Genomic DNA, 17,303 nt, shown 5'->3' with positions numbered 1-17,303 from the left:
AAGGAGATAGCATGTGACCAACGGCCAGTAGATGGTGGTCATTGAGATCAATGTAGTAAGGTCAAACACCATGTTCTTTGTTCACATGTGTTCCTTCAATTGTATGGATGGATAATTACAATCCCTGCTTTCTAGAGTCAAGCTTTTCACATCTAGGCGAAGGAGATAGCCTGTGATCAACGGCCAATAGAAGGTCGCCTCCAAGATCAAAGTAGTAAGGTCAAACACCATGGGATTAAGTTTGTATATGAGAAGGAGAAGACACTTGTACGCACCTAGTTTGAAATCTGCGAGCACTTACACGGGAGGATGTTTTGGCTGGCTGGCAAACTTCGGTGTCAAAGTCGAGTACACAGCCAGGCAGCGCTGTAGTGGATTCCTGCATCAGCTTCCTGTTGGAGACAATGAAAATCTGAGTGCTTGCCGCGGCCGTGGTGCTTAATCCTCACCACTCGGAGAGAGATCTTGGCTCGTGTTTCTGAGATGGCGAACAGGCTGTCCATCATCCTGGAACTCGTCGACGGCTCAGCGCTTGATCAGAAGGAGCTGGATCAGAAGGAGAAGATATCTTCTCTCTATATTTGTTTGCCTCTCTTAGATTATGCGGAGAACGACACGGAGAAGAATTTGTGTGCACCTAGGGGAAGTGTTCTTTTGACATGGCTTAGGGAAAGCTTTCTTGTGCGCGCGTCAGGGAAAGCCTATTTTTACATGGCCTAAGGAAAGTTCCTTGTGGGTCCCATGAATTGCTCCTAGGTTTGTACTAACGACAGTTTTTTTCCTATAGGAACGTGACAATAGTTTATTTGTACACCATTATTATCGTACATCCCTCACAATCATCATCATTATCGGTGTGGTGGCTCGTGCATTCGTGGCTGTAGATTTATTACATAATCTCATGCAGACGTTTCGTTATTAATTTTTCCTTTGATGATAATTCTGGTTCAATTATGTTCATCTATATATTGGCTTTTTCATATGTAAAAATATAATAAATGGCTATACAAAATTGAATTCCAAGGAAACATGATACTTATCTTGATAGAATCATTTTTACTCTTTAGTCCAAGGTAGTACTATTCTAATATACTTATCAAAATCATACTTATTTCAATAGATCCTCTACTCATCCTTTTATCAACCATACCTTTCTGGCAATTTAGTTACACTTAATTATTTTGCAATTTTAGCTTTCATGTATAATATATCAAAACTTAAATGACATATATAAAAATGTATATTGCAGTCAATATTATGTTACTTGCATGTCCAAACCATGCGCTTTTTCCTGTATTATTAGTGTAAAGAATATCAAACATTGACCGTGTGTTTAATTATGTGTCGTATATTTTTGAAAGGATGATGCATTTTTCGTTTGCATGTATATTGTATATGCTTTCTCGGTCTTCTCACGATTATTTCTTAAGAAAAATACTTAATTTATACTATCAACCATTGTGATTAGAACGCTCGCCCTTATTAAAAATTTGCAAGAATAAGAATATTATTTTTGGAATTAGATATTCACATATTTTGAGTATCAACTCTCCTTTAATATTCTTTGCCACTAATATTCTATTGTAGACATACTTTATTTATATACTGAAAAAAGTATATCAGGAATAAGTTTGCCGCACGTTCTATGACATGTACGTACACATGTACCCTTTTTTATCACGGTTGTTTTTGCCCATGGGTCATGGGTGCAGGTAGTTTCTTATCCCACGTGAAGGGCTAGTATAGCAGTCCATATTTATTAATTTGATATAAGTACATCCTATTTTTTGACCAAGATCATTGATAATTCAGATGTATGGAGTAGTATTGTGATCGAACTCTTGTTTTTGTGGACTCTCGGACTGTTTATATTTGGCAGGCGTGACTTTTTAATTGACATGACGTGCCTCGTCTAGCTGGTTTGGCAGCAGTGATTTTTTTTTTTCACGGGAGCTGTCGGCTTTGCTTTACAATGCCAACATATGTCAACACCTAATGTTCTAGGACTGATATTTTTAATAGAAAATACATCTGACTTGCCGAAAGATGTGGCAAACAATTGTTACGTGACAGGCCACATTATTTGTCCAAAGATATATTTGTATGTAACGCTACATCTATTTAATCTTGACCGTTAATATCTAAAATTGACGATCAAGATAATTTAATATATGTGGACAAACGTGATGTCTTGTTTGACTCTTGTTTTAATTATATAATAGATAGATAGATGCTACAGAGCTCCCACTCACTTTTTCTTGTAAATACAACATTCTCCAAAAGTCTGTATAAAACCATATGCTTTGATCACACTAGCAAAACGTTAATTCCAACTCCGAGATGCCTGCACCAGTCCATAAATGGATCGCTGGAGTTTGCACACTTTGTTAGCATCCTTTGGATCGATAAAACGTTCAGGTTGTATCATATACAACTCTTCTTTCAGAAATCCATTCAGAAATGTAGTCTTTACATCCATTTGCCAAATTTTATAATTATAAAATGCGGCAATTGCTAACATGATTCTGACAGACTTAAGCATCGCTACGGGTGAGGAGATCTCAGCGTAGTCAACTCCTTGAACTTGTCGAAAACCTTTCGCAAGAAGTCGAGCTTTGTAGACAGTAACATTACTGTCAGCGTCAGTCTTCTTCTTGAAGATCCATTTTACTCTCGATGGCTTGCCGATCATCGGGTAAGTCAACCAAAGTCCACACTTTATTATCATACATGGATCCCATCTCAGATTTCATGGCCTCAAGCCATTTTGCGGAATCTGGGCTCATCATCGCTTCCTCATAGTTCGTAGGTTCGTCATGGTCAAGTAACATGACCTCCAGAACAGGATTACCATACCACTCTGGTGCGGATCTTACTCTGGTTGACCTACGAGGTTCAGTAGTAATTTGATCTGAAGGTACATGATCATCATCATTAGTTTCCTCACTAATTGGTGTAGGAGTCACAGGAACAGATTTATGTGATGAACTACTTTCCAATAAGGGAGCAGATACAGTTACCTCATCAAGTTTACCTTCCTCCCACTCACTTCTTTCGAGAGAAACTCCTTCTCTAGAAAGGATCCATTCTTAGCAACGAATGCCTTGCCTTCGGATCTGTGATACTGTAGGGGAACGTAGTAACTTCAAAAAAATTCCTACGCACACGCAAGATCATGGTGATGCATAGCAACGAGAGGGGAGAGTGTTGTCCACGTACCCTCGTAGACCGAAAGAGGAAGCGTTAGCAGAACGCAGTTGATGGTCATACGTCTTCACGATCCGACCGATCAAGTACCGAACGCACGGCACCTCCGAGTTCAGCACACGTTCAGCCCGATGACGTCCCTCGAACTCCGATCCAGCCGAGTGTTGAGGGAGAGTTTCATTAGCACGACGGCGTGGTGACGATGATGATGTTCTACCGACGCAGGGCTTCGCCTAAGCAACGCTATAGTATTATCGAGGTGGACTATGGTGGAGGGGGGCACCGCACACAGCTAAAAGATCAAACGATCAATTGTTGTGTATCTAGGGTGCCCCCTGTCCCCGTATATAAAGGAGTAAGGGGGGAGGTGCGGCCGGCCTAGAGGGGCGCGCCAGGAGGAGTCCTACTCCTACCGGGAGTAGGACTCCCTCCCTTTTCCTTGTTTGACTAGGAGTGGAGGGGGAAAGAGGAGGGAGAGAGGAAGGAAAGGGGGGGCGCCCCCCTCTCCTTGTCCTATTCGGACTAGGGGGGAGGGGCGTGCGGCCCTGCCCTGGCCGCCTCTCCTCTTCTCCACAAGGCCCACTATGGCCCATTAAGCTCCCGGGGGTTTCCGGTAACCTCCCGGTACTCCGGTAAAATCCCGATTTCACCCGGAACACTTCCGATATCCAAACATAGGCTTCCAATATATCAATCTTCATGTATCGACCATTTTGAGACTCCTCGTCATGTCCGTGATCACATCCGGGACTCCGAACAAACTTTGGTACATCAAAACATATAAACTCATAATATAACTGTCATCGAAACGTTAAGCGTGCGGACCCTACGGGTTCGAGAACTATGTAGACATGACCGAGACACGTCTCCGGTCAATAACCAATAGCGGAACCTGGATGCTCATATTGGCTCCCACATATTCTACGAAGATCTTTATCGGTCAGACCGCAAAACAACATACGTTGTTCCCTTTGTCATCGGTATGTTACTTGCCTGAGATTCAATCGTCGATATCTCAATACCTAGTTCAATCTCGTTACCGGCAAGTCTCTTTAATCGTTCCGTAATACATCATCTAGCAACTAACTCATTAGTTTTAATGCTTGCAAGGCTTAAGTGATGTGCATTACCGAGAGGGCGCAGAGATACATCTCCGACAATCGGAGTGACAAATCCTAATCTCGAAATATGCCAACCCAACAAGTACCTTTGGAGACACCTGTAGAGCACCTTTATACTCACCCACTTACGTTGTGACATTTAGTAGCACACAAAGTCTTCCTCCGGTAAACGGGAGTTCCATAATCTCATAGTCATAGGAACATGTATAAGTCATGAAGAAAGCAATAGCAACATACTAAACGATCGAGTGCTAAGCTAACGGAATGGGTCAAGTCAATCACATCATTCTCCTAATGATGTGATCCCATTAATCAAATGACAACCCATGTCAATGGCTAGGAAACTTAACCATCTTTGATCAACGAGCTATAGTCAAGTAGAGGCATACTAGTGACACTCTGTTTGTCTATGTATTCACACATGTATTATGTTTCCAGTTAATACAATTCTAGCATGAATAATAAACATTTATCATGATATAAGGAAATAAATAATAACTTTATTATTGCCTCTATGGCATATTTCCTTCAGTCTTCCACTTGCACTAGAGTCAATAATCTAGATTACAAAATAATGATTCTAACACCCATGGAGCCTTGGTGTTGATCATGTTTTGCTCGTGGAAGAGGCTTAGTCAATGGATCTGTAACATTCAGATCCGTATGTACCTTGCAAATTTCTATGTATCCCACTTGGACTAAATCCCGGATGGAATTGAAGCGTCTCTTGATGTGCTTGGTTCTCTTGTGAAATCTGGATTCCTTCGCCAAGGCAATTGCACCAGTATTGTCACAAAGGATTTTCATTGGACCCGATGCACTAGGTATGACACCTAGATCGGATATGAACTCCTTCATCCAGACTCCTTCATTTCCTGCTTCTGAAGCAGCTATGTACTCCGCTTCACACGTAGATCCCGCCACGACGCATTGTTTAGGACTGCACCAACTGACAGCTCCACCGTTTAATGTAAACACGTATCCGGTTTGCGATTTAGAATCATTCGGATCAGTGTCAAAGCTTGCCTCAATGTAACCGTTTACGATGAGCTCTTTATCACCTCCATAAACGAGAAACACATCCTTAGTCCTTTTTAGGTATTTCAGGATGTTCTTGACCGATGTCCAGTGATCCACTCCTGGATTACTTTGGTACCTCCCTGCTAGACTTATAGCAAGACACACATCAGGTCTGGTACACAGCGTTGCATACATGATAGAGTCTATGGCTGAAGCATAGGGAACATCTTTCATTTTCTCTCTATCTTCTATAGTGGTCGGGCATTGAGTCTTACTCAACTTCACACCTTGTAACACAGGCAAGAACCCTTTCTTTGCTTGATCCATTTTGAACTTCTTCAAAACTTTTTTCAAGGTATGTGAGGGAGTCCAGGATTAGGGGGTCTCCGGACAGCCGGACTCTATCCTTTGGCCGGACTGTTGGACTATGAAGATACAAGATTGAAGACTTCGTCTCGTGTCCGGATGGGACTCTACTTGGCGTGGAAGGCAAGCTAGGCAATACGGATATGTATATCTCCTCCTTTGTAACCGACCTTGTGTAACCCTAACCCCCTCCGGTGTCTATATAAACCGGAGGGTTTTAGTCCGTAGGACAACATACAATCATACCATAGGTTAGCTATTAGGGTTTAGCCTCTCCGATCTCCTGGTAGATCAACTCTTGTAATACCCATATCATCAAGAATAAATCAAGCAGGACGTAGGGTTTTACCTCCACCAAGAGGGCCCGAACCTGGGTAAAACATCGTGTCCCCTGCCTCCTGTTACCATCCGCCTTAGACGCACAGTTCAGGACCCCCTACCCGAGATCCGCCACTTTTGACACCGACATTGGTGCTTTCATTGAGAGTTCCTCTGTGTCATCGCCGTTAGGCTTGATGGCTCTTACTATCATCGATAGCGATGCAGTCCAGGGTGAGACTTTTCTCCCCGAACAGATCTTTGTGTTCGGCAGCTTCACACTACGGGCCAGCTCGCTTGGCCATCTAGAGCAGATCGAAAGTTATGCCCCTGGCCACCAGGTCAGGTTTGGAAGCTTAAATTACACGACCGATGTCCGCGGAGACTTGATCTTGGACGGATTCGAACCCCGGCCTTGTGCGCCACGCGGTCATGATGGGTACGATTTAGCTCTGCCATCGGACCGTATTCAGGAGATCACAGTAGCAGCCGCTCTGTGCCTCAATTCGGAGCCAGTTGCGCCATCCATGAACGGGTGGATAGACCCCGTCACGGAGCCGTGTTGTCAAACTGCCGGATCCTTCTCCGGCCACGGACTCCGAACCGCCTGCGCCCGTTCCTATCAAATCCGATTCGGCACCGATCATGGAGTTTACCTCCATGGATATTTTCCAGCACTCGCCCTTCAGCGACATACTGAACTCATTAACGTCTCTCTCCTTGTCAGGAGGATCCTGGCCGAACTATGACCGACTGGATTGGGATGCGGATGACGAAGAAATTCGCCGCCCACCCACCACCCACTTAGTAGCCACTGTCGAAAATTCGACTCCGAAGACATCGACGGTATGGATGACAATGCAGGAGACGAACAGGGACCACCGCCCACAGGGCACCAGACGCCCGCTTCATCACATGACGTATACATGGTGGACACATCAAAAGAAAACGACGATGAGGAATGGAAGGACACAACGAAGGGTTGTCCCCTCGAGAAGCAGTCAAAGCGGCGGCGTAAGCGCCGCCCCAAATCCCACCTCGGCAGAAACAACGATCATATAGACCCAGCGTTAGACCCAACGATCATATAGACCCAACGATCATATAGACCCAAATCCCGCCTCGGCAGAAACAACACAGGGTGAACAATCGCCGGACCAGGCAGCACGGAGAATCAAACGGAACAACCCAACTCTGTCAAAGATAATAATCCGGACGACATCACACCGGACAGACACCCGGAGCAACAGAATGCCCATCAAAGGCTTGTTGCCACCGCGAGGAGTCTAAAAAAGCAGAAGCAAAGGCTCAAGGCTGCGCAAGACACACTTAGAATCAGATGGAGTAAAGTACTCAACACAGCAGCGAAGTACGGCGGTAATCGCCACACCAAGAGCTACCCGAAGCGGAAGTTGCTACCTGAATTCGATGAGGAGGCCTTAGATCCCCTGCAACCAAAAATTAAAACGGCCATCCGGCCGGATAAACGACCTCACGGCCAACATAGAGCGGCAAACAATGCCGCACATAAGCCAATACGTGATCCACGCGAGGGCTCGCATCAAAAGGACGGCGCAACCAGATCCATTTATGGACCATGCAAGCGCGCCCCAGCATACGATGCAACACAACAAACAACCGAACACCACGGTACACCCAGATATAGGGGTGCCGCACACCCCCCTATGTTTCACCGACGAGGTGCTGGACCATGAATTTCCAGAGGGATTCAAACCCGTAAACATAGAGGCATACGACGGAACAACAGACCCTGGGGTCTGCATTGAGGACTATATCCTCCATATCCATATGGCTCGAGGAGACGATCTCCACGCCATCAAGTACTTACCCCTCAAGCTCAAAGGGCCAGCCCAGCACTGGCTTAAAAGCCTCCCCGAAAGCTCCATTGGAAGCTGGGAAGAGCTCGAAGACGCTTTTCGGGCGTATTTTCAAGGGACTTATGTCCGACCTCCGGATGCGGACGATTTGAGTCATATAACTCAATACCCCGGAGAGTCAGCCCGAAAGCTTTGGAACAGGTTTCCTACTAAAAAGAACCAAATAGTCGACTGTCCGAACGCCGAAGCCTTGGCAGCATTTAAGCACAGCATCCGAGATGAATGGCTTGCCAGACACCTAGGCCAAGAAAAGCCAAGAACAATGGCAGCATTAACAAGCCTCATGACCCGCTTTTGCGCGGGCGAGGACAGCTGGCTGGCCCTATGCAGCACCAGCGACCCAAGTACATCTGAAGTTAGAGACGAAAACGGGAAATCACGACGCAGCAAAAATAATAAGCGCCGGAATAAAGAAGACAGGCCGAAGAGCACGGTGGTAAATGCCGAATTCAGAAGCTCTCGACCAGGTCAGCAAAAGCCGCCCTCTAAAGTTGCCAGAGATGAACTGTCCAGCTTAAACAAAATTCTGGACCAAATATGTCAGATCCATAGCACCCCCCAATAAACCTATCATACCCACAGAGAATGTTGGGTTTTCAAGCAGTCCGGCAAGCTCAACGCCGAACATAAGGGGTAGGATACACCAAGCGAAGACGAGGATGAGCCTCGCAAGCAAAACACTGGGGAACATAAGAAATTTCCACCAGAAGTCAAAATAGTAAACTTGTTACACGTGATAAAGGAGAGAAACAAAGTGGCACTCCCAGATAAATATGCCCAAGGGCCTATCAACGCGGAGTTCTGCCACTGGCCGTCTCAACCAATCACCTTCGACAATCAGGATTACTCAGTAAGTATCTGGAGCGCAGGATGGGCTGCCTTGGTATTAGATCCAATAAATGACGGATACCACATCACACGAGTCCTGATGGACAGCGGCAATAGCTTAAACCTGATATATCAGGACACAATCCGCAAAACGGGGATAGACCCAACGAAAATTTGCCACAGCAATACTACCTTTAGAGGAGTAACGCCAGGCCTAGGGGCTCATTGCACGGGCTCCCTGCTACTAGAGGTTATATTCGGCTTCCCCGATAATTTCTGTAGCGAAAATTTAACCTTCCACATTGCTCCGTTCCAAAGTGAAGCACTACTTGGACGCGAAGCTTTCGCTTGCTTTAATGCAATACCGCATTACGCTTCCCTCACGCTTAAGATGCCTGATCCACGGGCATCATTACAGTAAATGGAAATATTGAGCGATCCCTGCGTGCCGAAGAGAGTGCGGTTGCCTTGGCAGGCGCACACTAAAGCAGCCTCACCAACTAAAGCATTTGATAGGTCGTCAAGACCACGGACACAGTTAGACGAGTCCGGCGCATCTATATGTAATTCATACAGGTTTGATGGCCACACCCCTATTACAAATACAAGGGGCTCAACGCACGCAGACAAGTGGCAATTTTTACTCATCTTGAACCGTACATGGTTTCTTTAAACCTACCTCTTTGCACGACAACTTTTCACCTAAGTTCCTCTCTTTTACAGATGACCATCGTGCTACACCCGTCCAGGATACGGCACAACAGAATCACATGCGCAGACGTGCAGCAGGGACCCGTTCCAAGGATTCTTTTTAGATTAAGACCCTGCGTCAACCTTTTTTACTGTCTCTTGTTGATACACATCCCTCGGATTCTCAATACAATTGAGAAGGATGCTGATGTCTTGGCATGTGGCCACGTCAGAATAATGCACGTACCTGGACACCAGGGGCTTATTACAAAGGGCAGTATTTATGCCCGGTTTACACCATAAAGACCGAATACCTTAGGGAGTGTTCATCGTAGCGAGTTTGGCCTTATATGCATCAACTCCGGATCATGTCTTTGGTCAAATGTTGGGTTTGCCTGGCTCCTATGTTTTGCTGCCTTACGTTCCGCTCTATCGGCTAAGGCGGCACCAGGAGAACTACTGTGATTATGCCCTGGTTCATCCGGACGAGCACCTCAGTAGAAAAAGCTGAAAACTGACTGTCATGATATAGCGCGAGACTGGTCAACCACTCGATGACCTATCGGAATCTTAGAATTCCTCCGCCTTAACGAAGGGACGTTTCCCGGCCAGGCATGTACGCACCCCGAATTCGTGTGAGTGTGGAGCCACCAGGGGCTATATAGTAGCCCCACTGTCAAACTCCTCTGGCTAAGTGAAAGTGTTAAATCATTATAGTCCAGTTGCCTAGCTCGCTGCGCTATCACCTCCTTAATAGGACCAAGACGTTGGATTAAGTGTGAACACGCGTCTTCTGCGAACACCCCCGCATTATATGCGTGGGGGCTGAAGCTGACGACTGCAATCTTTCCGGATATACATATGTATACTTAAACGGCCGCACAGGAGGCATCATATTACCTTCGGGCAAAAGTATAAATACAACTTCGATAAATTTAATAAAACATTGTTCTTACAATGGGAATACATGTCACTCAAACATAATATTCTTCGAGCACTGGGCCTCTATCAAACGAGCACCCTCAAGAACTTCTTCAAAATAGTGCTCGGCAGCCACTCGACCTATGGCCGAACCCTGCGCCGCAACAGTGGTAGCATCCATCTCCGCCCAGTATGCTTTGACATGGGCAAGGGCCATCCGCGAGCCTTCTATGCACGTCGACCTCTTCATCGCATTGATGCGCGGCACCGCACCAAGGAACTGCTGCACTAAGCTGAAATAGCTGTTCGGCTTCGGACTTTCCGGCCATAGATGATCTACAACGGACCTCATGGCGAGTCCGGACAATCTATTAAGTTCAGCCCATTCAGCAAACTGATCAGTTAGTGGAAGCAGACGCTGTGGGACGTTAAATTGCGACCAGAATAGCTTGTCCACTTCACGATCTGTTTGATCTTGGAAGTATTCGGCCGCATCGACAGCACTCACCGTCAAATCCAGATATGCATATGCCGAACTCCACAACCGATCCAAAGGGGCATACCGCGGATCTCCGAACTTCCTCCGCAGGAAAAAGGGCTTCCCAGCCACAATATCACTAGCTTCACGCAGCTCCTCCTTCTTCGCTCTCATGGCAGAGCGGGTGTCTTTGGTCGCCATCATGGCCTTTTCGAGGTCCGTCGCCTTCACTCGGTTTTCTTCTTCAAAGAATTGGCAACGGTCGGCAGTGTCTTTAAACTTTACAGCCATCATGGCCATCTTCTCTTTGCTCTCGCAATGCTCGGCCTTCTCGGCTCTTAACTCTTCACCCCCCTTCAAAGCAGCCGCATTACTACTCCTTGCTTGTTCTTTCGCTCGGGCAAGTTCCGCCCGAAGGTTCTCCACGGTGGTAGCTCCATCTGCAGTCAAAACATATTAAAGATACTGGCATCACGCTAGTCTTACTATGTGACATTCACCAGAAAACATCACTTACCATGTGCCTCGTCAAGCCGCTTGTTAACAAGCTCGATGTCGGCATCCGCCACATCCAGTTGCCACTTTAGTTCGGCAAATTCATTAGTCCGGCTAGCCGCCAGAGCTTCCACCACCTGCACATATAAGCAGTATGGTTATTACATGGGACTATGATCCTCTGTTTGCCGCCGCTCTCGGCAACAACCAGAGTCTCAGGGGCTACTATCTACACAGGGCACACCTAAAAATGTGTGGTACTATCACAAATGTATATCATTTTATGTACCTCAAAGCCCGTTAGTAGACTCATAAATGCGTCATGCAACCCTCTTTCGACGGACGAAATCCTTTCCATCACCGTGCCCATCAACGTACGGTGTTATTCCGAGATGGTCGTTCGCTTTAGCAGATCCCTTAGTGCGTCCGACCGCATACCAGACGGCGCTGGACTCCTTTGTTTGCCCTCTTCAAGAGCCAGATGCTGGGGACTTCGGGTGACTATAGGATTATCTTCTGGCCTCACCAGATCCGGAGAGGCCCTCCATGACGACACTTCAAGGTCGCCCGCTTCTTGAGCGAGGGAGTCCGGGGGAGGCGCTTCGCTCTCCATCATCTCCGGAAGAAGGTCCCCTGAAGACGAGCTCTGTTGAGAAGCGCTAAGATTCGAACTGCAAGATAAACGCTTCGGTTATTTTCCTCGGAAGTAAGGAAGAATATCTTTACTATTAAGTATTTTTTGATCACTTACGGTTCGTTAGAGGGCTGATCCCCGCGCGGACTTTGTGCGGCAAGGGCACCCCCCGAGGCAGGACCCTTTGTTGGAGACTTCTTCTCCCGTTTGGAAGCCTTGGTTTCCGGATCTTCAGAGGCAGTCCTCTTCCTTCCCCGGAGCGAGAGAAGGTCAGAATCTTCCAATTGGTTATCCTCCCCCACGGAGGCGCTCATTCCCTCGGTTGGAATTGGTAGCGATGGGGGCCCGCTTTCGCCCTCATTATTCCCCCTTTATCTTCCTTTGAGGGCTCCGGGCAAGGTGCTATCTCAAGCATCTTTTCCAGTACCGGATTGTCCAAACCCTCGGGAAGGGGGGCCGAACACCGAATCATCTTCGCCTTTGTTAGCCTGTCCTGGTCGAAGAGCGATTTCTCAGAATGACGTCATGATAAATGAAAGACGGTGTGTTCGGCTAGAGGATTATTTACTTGGTCGGCGGTGCGGTTGCTGCTCAGGCCCACGTCCTCGGTAGTATCCGGACACTCTATTTGGGGTCCAAAGAATGATTTATACATCTCCGCGTGCGTCAGGCCAAGGAAAATCTGAATAGTGCGCGGTCCTTCTAGGTTGAACTCCCACATGCGGAGGGGCCGGTGTTTGCATGGCTGGACTCGACGAACCAGCATGACTTGCACCACCATAACCAGACTGAAATCTCCTTCGAAGAGATCTTGAATGCAGCTCTACAGTAAAGGCACGTCCTTGGCTGGACCCCAGCTCAGCCCTCCGCTAGTCCATGACATCAGTTGTGGTGGAGGGCCCGAGCGAAAAGCAGGGGCAGCTACCCACTTGGCACTTCTGGGAGCTGTGATGTAAAACCACTCCTATTGCCATAATCCAGATACCTCTGGAAAGGAACCCTTCGGCCATGAAGCGCCAGCAATTTTGCTTGTTAGAGCGCCTCCGCACGCTGCGTGTTACCCTTTAACTATCTTCGGCTTCACGTCAAAGGTCTTGAGCCACAGGCCGAAGTGAGGGGTAATGCAGAGAAAGGCCTCACAAACGACAATGAATGACGATATGTGTAGGAGGGAATCCGGGGCTAGATCATGAAAATCCAGCCCGTAATAGAACATAAGACCCCTGACAAAGGGATCCAGAGGAAGGCCTAGTCCTCGGAGGAAGTGGGGGACGAACACGACGCTCTCGTTGGGTTAGGGAGTAGGGATGACCTGCCCTTGGGCGGGCAGCCTGTGTAAAATCTCGGCGGTCAGATATCTGGCCTCCCTCAACTTTTTGATGTCCTCCTCCGTGATGGAGGAAGGCATCCACCGGCCCTGGAGGTTGGATCCGGACTTGATTGGAGATCCAAAGCACCTAACCTGGGTTTTGGGTGTTGGAACTCGAGGCGGGGGAAGGATTCGATTGAGCATGGGAGGAAAAAAGTAAAAGCCTTGTCCCTTTATAAAGAGGGTGAATATCAAGCGTCCTCCCCGTAGCCGTTTGGGACTTGCCTAAAATCTAGGAGTCCTAGGCGCGGTTGGGTTACCCACGCCCGTATTGATGAGAATCTCGTAATAAGGGGAACACGATCTCTGCTTTGACAAGACGTGTCAAGAAACTGCCTCGCATTATGTGCGGGGCCAGTTAAAGAAAAACGGTTCGAATAATCACCGAGCCATGGCATGATGTCATGTTGCCAAAACGTGTCAGCAGATTAGATTTGTGGAAATATTATTCTCTCTACGATGGTATGTGGAACTTATTTTGCAGGGTCGGACACTATCTTTTCATTCAAACTCTTCTGTGGTATATCCGGAGGAGGAACCCGCCTTGCAATGCGAAGACAACACTGCGCGCCGGACTCATCGTCACTGAATCCTGGTTCAGGGGCTACTGAGGGAGTCCGGGATTAGGGGGTCTCCGGATAGCCGGATTCTATCCTTTGGCCGGACTATTGGACTATGAAGATACAAGATTGAAGACTTCATCTCATGTCCAGATGGGACTCTACTTGGCGTGGAAGGCAAGCTAGGCAATACGAATATGTATATCTCCTCCTTTGTAACCAACCTTGTGTAACCCTAACCCCCTCCGGTGTCTATATAAACCAGAGGGTTTTAGTCCGTAGGACAACATACAATCATACCATAGGCTAGCTTCTAGGGTTTAGCCTCTCCGATCTCGTGGTAGATCAACTCTTGTAATACCCATATCATCAAGAATAAATCAAGCAGGACGTAGGGTTTTACCTCCATCAAGAGGGCCCGAACCTGGGTAAAACATCGTGTCCGTGCCTCCTGTTACCATCTACCTTAGACGCACAGTTCGGGACCCCCTACCCGAGATCCGCCGGTTTTGACACCGACAATATGTGCTTTGTGAAAGTCCAATTAAGCATCTTGATCTATCTCTATAGATCTTGATGCCCAATATATAAGCAGCGTCACCGAGGTCTTTCATTGAAAAACTCTTATTCAAGTATCCCTTTATGCTATCCAGAAATTCTATATCATTTCCAATAAACAATATGTCATCCACATATAATATCAGAAATGCTACAGAGCTCCCACTCACTTTCTTGTAAATACAGGCTTCTCCCAAAGTCTGTACAAAACCAAATGCTTTGATCACACTATCAAAGCGTTTATTCCAACTCTGAGAAGCTTGCTGTCGGTGTCAAAACCGGTGGATCTCGGGTAGGGGGTCCCGAACTGTGTGTCTAAGGCGGATGGTAACAGGAGGCAAGGGACACGATGTTTACCCAGGTTCGGGCCCTCTTGATGGACGTAATACCCCACGTCCTACTTGATTGTTCTTGATGATATGAATATTACAAGAGTTGATCTACCACGAGATCAGAGAGGCTAAACCGTAGAAGCTACCTATGGTATGATTGTATGTTGTCCTACGGACTAAACCCTCCGATTTATATAGACACCGGAGGGGGCTAGGGTTACACAAGATCGGTTACAAGGGAGGAGATATACATATCCGTATTGACTAGCTTGCCTTCCACGCCAAGTAGAGTCCCATCCGGACACGGGACGAAGTCTTCAATCTTGTATCTTCATAGTCCAACAGTCTGGCCAAAGGATATAGTCCGGCTGTCCGGAGACCCCCTAATCCAGGACTCCCTTAGTAGCCCCTGAACCAGGCTTCAATGAAGATGAGTCCGGCGCGCTGTATTGTCTTCGACATTGCAAGGCGGGTTCCTCCTCCGAATACTCCATGGAAGAGTTTGAACACAAGGATAGTGTCCGGCCCTGCAAAACAAGTTCCACATACCACCGTAGAGAGAATAATATTTCCACCAATCTAATCTACTAACACGTTTTGACAGCATGACATCACGCCACGACCCGGTCATTATTCGAACCTTCTTTCTCAACCAGCACCGCACATATCGCGAGGCGGTTTTCTTGACACGTCTTGTCAAATCAGAGATCGTGTTTCCCTTATCATGGGATTCTCATCAATACATACGTGGGTAACCCAACCGTGCCTGTTGGTATGACTCCTAGATCTTAGGAAAGTCCAAAACATCCATGAGGAGGACGCTTGATATTCACCCCTTTATAACGAGGACGAGGCCTTTTCTTTTTCCCTCTCGTGCTCAATCGAATCCTACCCCGCCTCGAGTTCTAACACCCAAAGCTCAAGTCAGGCACCTCGGACCTTCAACTATGTCCAGATCCAACCTTCAAGGTCGGTGGATGCCCTCCTCTGTAACAGAGGAGGACATCAAGAAGCTGAGAGAGGCCAGATATTTGACCGCCGAAATTTCACATAGGCTGCCTGCCCGAGGGCAGGTCATCCCTACTCCCGAACCCCCCGAGAGTGTCGTGTTCATCTCCCACTTCCTCCGAGGACTAGGCCTCGCTCTAGATCCCTTTGTCAGGGGTCTTATGTTCTATTATGGGCTGGATTTCCATGATCTAGCCCCGGACTCCCTTCTTCACATCTCATCATTTATTGTCGTATGTGAGGCCTTCCTCCGCATTACCCCTCACTTCGGTCAGTGGCTCAAGACCTTCGATGTGAAGCCGAAGATGATGGAGGGGCGGCACGCAGAGTGCGGAGGTGCTTTAATAAGCAAAATCGGCGATGCTCCATGGCCAGAGGGTTCCTTCCCAGAGGTGTCCAGATTGTGGCAGCGGGAGTGGTTTTACATCACAGCTCCCCGAAGTGCCAAGTGGGTAGCCTCCCCCACCTTTTGCTCGGGCCCCCCACCGCAACTGATGTCATGGATCGGCAGGGGGCTGAGGTGGGGTCCAGAAAAGGACGTGCCAATACTGCAGAGCCGTATCAAAGATCTTTTTAGAGAGATTTCAGTCTGGTTATGGTAATGCAAGTTATGCTAGTTCGTCGAGTCCAGCCTTGCAAACGCCGGCCCCTCCGTATGTGGGAATTCAACCCGGAAGGACCACGAGCTATTCAGCATTTCCACGGCATGACGCTCGAAGAGATGTATAAATCGTTCTTCGGACCGCAAATAGAGTGTCCGGACACCACCGAGGACGTGGGTATGAGCTGCAACCGCCCTTCTGCCCAAGTAACTAATCCCATGGCCGAACCCACTATCCTTTTATTTATCATGGCATCATTCTAAAGAGTTGCTCTTTGACCAGGACTGGATAACAAAGGCGAAGATGATCAAGTGTTCGGCCCCCCTTGCTGAGGGCTTGGACAATTCGGTGCTGGACAAGATGCTCGAGCCGGCGCCTTATCTAGTGCCCTCAAAGGAAGATGAACGGAGGAATAAAGAGGGCGAAAGCGGGCCTCACTCGCTACTTATTCCAACTGGGGGAATGAGCGCCTCCACGAGGGAGGATAACCAGGAGGAAGAATCTGACATTCTCTGTCCCCGGGGAAGGAAGAGGACTACCTCTGAAGATCCGGGAACTAAGGTTTCCAAACGGGAGAAGAAATCTTCGTTAGAGGGTCCTGTCTCGGAAGGTATTCTTACCGCACAATGTCCGCGCGGGGATCAGCCCTCTACCGAGATGTAAGTAATTGAAAAGTACTTAATAGTGAAAATATCCTACCTTACTTCCGAATACAATAACCGATGCTTATAAATTGTAGTCTGGATCGTAGCCCTTCTAGATAGAGTTTGTTTTCAGTGGATCTCCTTCCGGAGATGATGGAGAGCGAAACACCTCCCCTTAACACCCCGCCTCATGAGGCAGGCGACCTTGAAGTGTCGTCGCGGAGGGTATCTCTGGATCCACCAAGGCCAGAGGA

The sequence above is a fragment of the Triticum urartu genome, chromosome 7A, assembly GCF_056163025.1.
Source record: "Triticum urartu cultivar PI428250 chromosome 7A, HENAU_Tu73, whole genome shotgun sequence".
NCBI lineage: Eukaryota > Viridiplantae > Streptophyta > Magnoliopsida > Poales > Poaceae > Triticum > Triticum urartu.
Note: the sequence above shows the minus strand (reverse complement) of the source record.